Source organism: Papilio polytes, unplaced genomic scaffold (assembly GCF_000836215.1).
Source record: "Papilio polytes unplaced genomic scaffold, Ppol_1.0 DF823691.1, whole genome shotgun sequence".
Taxonomy (NCBI): Eukaryota; Metazoa; Arthropoda; class Insecta; order Lepidoptera; family Papilionidae; genus Papilio; species Papilio polytes.
Genome location: NW_013525513.1, coordinates 1,244,107 through 1,246,761, shown reverse-complemented (window position 1 = coordinate 1,246,761; position 2,655 = coordinate 1,244,107). Strand labels below are relative to the sequence as shown.

The 2,655-nt window shown below is 34.8% G+C and overlaps 1 protein-coding gene across 1 annotated transcript in view; it reads right to left on the bottom strand.

The window, feature by feature from the left end:
- Positions 1-1,016, bottom strand: part of LOC106104041 — a 168,117-nt gene extending 167,101 nt beyond the window's left edge. The window contains exon 1 of the mRNA XM_013283979.1: positions 551-1,016. The gene's annotated coding sequence lies outside the window, so the exon portion shown is untranslated. The remainder of the gene's footprint in view (positions 1-550) is intronic.
- Between the last annotated feature and the right edge of the window lie 1,639 nt (positions 1,017-2,655).

The window sequence follows — 2,655 nt, the reverse complement described above, 5'->3', positions numbered from 1 at the left end:
ATTAGGACAACTCGTCACGCTTTAACACAACTTCTCCGTTTGACATTGACTTACATCTGAGAAAACGACGCAAATCATTCATTTTTATTACCAGGCTTTGCTTTGGACGTCAAGATAAAAATAAAAGTTAACACACAAATCATTTTAATCTTTACATAAACATTAGATAGCGACATTCCAAGTCGCTATACAATTTCTTAATTGACTTAGACCAATTTTCATGACTTAAAACTTATTTGTATATTCCATTGATTTCAATAATCTATACTTTCAGTTAATATTCTTTAAAGATAATATAGTTACTTATCTAAGTCAGAAGTATAAAGGATTTTAACTGGTTAAGAAGCTTACTTAATTCGAACTTGACATAGTATCAAGTTTAGTATCACGTGATAATGTACGTAACATATCGACATAGTAAATTCTTGCACCGCAACCAAATTTACTGCAAAAACCATCGACCAGACATCTAGCTTATCCAAGATATTAAAAAGTTACAAGTATATATAATAAAAAATAATTTTATAACATTAGATTCGGTGTAACTTACCGTGCATTAAGTAGACATAAGGAACACTAAGCTACTGCTATGGTCGCATAAACTCAATAACAAGACAATTCCTCGCATTCGCTTTAGAGAAAACGGTACGAGAGTCTCGTAACATACGACACGATGACAAAGGCACTTTCCACTAAATACAAACTTCCACAATGCACTGATGTAGCACTAATTCCGCTATAACAACACTTGGAAGCTTACACACGTTTCTTCACAGTTATCTGTTAAGGCACAGGCGTAACAGCGTGAAGCAATATCACCTTCGAATCGCAATGCGAAATTTGAACGGCCGACGAGAGTTCGCTTAAAAGCGACAGTTAAACCGACTTTACCGGTCGAAAACGTTCCAAATTAAACTTCGGAAAGATGTTACTGTATAAAAAGCGACGCAAGGTTTTTTAAACACGAGTGAGCTGCGCGGGTGGCGCGAGCAAACTGAGGCGCCGCCGTACTGCGGAACGACGCGTCCGAGCGCGTGGACTTCAAACCCATTACACTGCTAAGTTAAATGATCGTCTACGAAGCTATAACTTGTTTTTGTATCGGTGTACCGTGTAAATTAGTAGGATAATAATTTGCAAATAAGCTCGTTGGCCACAAACATGGGCATATCAGGCTGACAAGGCTATCGCGGAATGACTGCAGGCGTGCAAGCTGCAATTACGATTGGGTCTGATCGCGTCTAGTGACGGACAAGTCGATATTGGCCAGCCTGCGAGATAACCGCATTCCTATTCACAGAGCAGGTGATTCTATCTACCACCATACTACACCTTTGTTAAAACAAATTTTAAACATCCACGAAAACGACATCAACATCAGAAACCACAATAACCGGAAAGAACTTCTGATATTCAAGAGATATTGAGTCGAATAAGTAAATTATTTATGACAGGAACCGGATTTATTTGTCTGAATGTTGCTATATAAAGACACTTTTAACAGGTTTCATTTATAAGTGACAAAACTAACCGTTATTCAGTAAATTGCAATCACAGGCAGTCTATTCAATAAGCAAAACTTCAATCCGTCTTGACCGGATGAAAGCATTTATTTCCGTAGACGCAGACGCGATTATAACACCAAGATAATATACGAGTAGTCTTTGACACAATTATGTCTCAAAACAAAACTTATTCAAAGTAACCAAGTTAAATAAGTTGTTAAGTAAGATATTCTATTGAGATTTGTAATGCTGATTTAACATGACTTTATTGTTTATTTCAATCTTGAATACAAAAGTGAATGGTAAATCTGTGGAACTTGATCTGTAACATACGAAAACGGGCAATATATAAATTTAAAATAAATTAAGAAACAACGTGTCTTGAAAATAAAATTCAAGAGTGTTGCCAACGTCAGCATTTGCGTATTAAGTCGGTAAGACTAAAAATATCTAACAATTACCATAAAAAAAATAATCGAAAGTAGCGATGCGTATCAAATACCAGTCGTCGGTAACTCTATAAAATTACCATAAGCCGAGACTATTAAAGAATTATGGTTTATAACAACCCGACAATTCTACATTATTTTGTTTTTTTATTTTATTTATTTCACAAGTTTGCCAACTCTTTGGTAATTCAACTATCATGTCTGTTAAAAATTGCTACTAAAAATAAATTAGTTGCAAGTTATTTCATTAATTTAACTTCTACGAAGGATCATTATTTCTTAGTATACTACAAAAACTTAGTTATGAATGTTTCTATTGCTAATCTTTACTAATATAATAAAGCATAAACAAACACTACTTTGTGACATAAGATGTCAGCAATCACAGCACATTTTTGAATAATTCTTTCTTTAATAAAAAGCCCTACACATACGACACGCTTTAGGCTATATATTTTTACGCTCTTAAACTTGGGGAATATATAAATTGGAAAAACCTTCATGTGGGAATGGGACCATAAACCACAAGCTGCCAACATTAAAAAAGCAAGGTTACCGTGGTGTGTCATCGTGTCATGTCATTTTGACATGTAAACAAAGTAAAATGTTCATATTTTTATGCGGATGAAGCCGCACGGGAACAGCTAGTTAATTAAAACAATACAAAATTGATCTGTATAACCGGCCCTGTTAAAGTACAG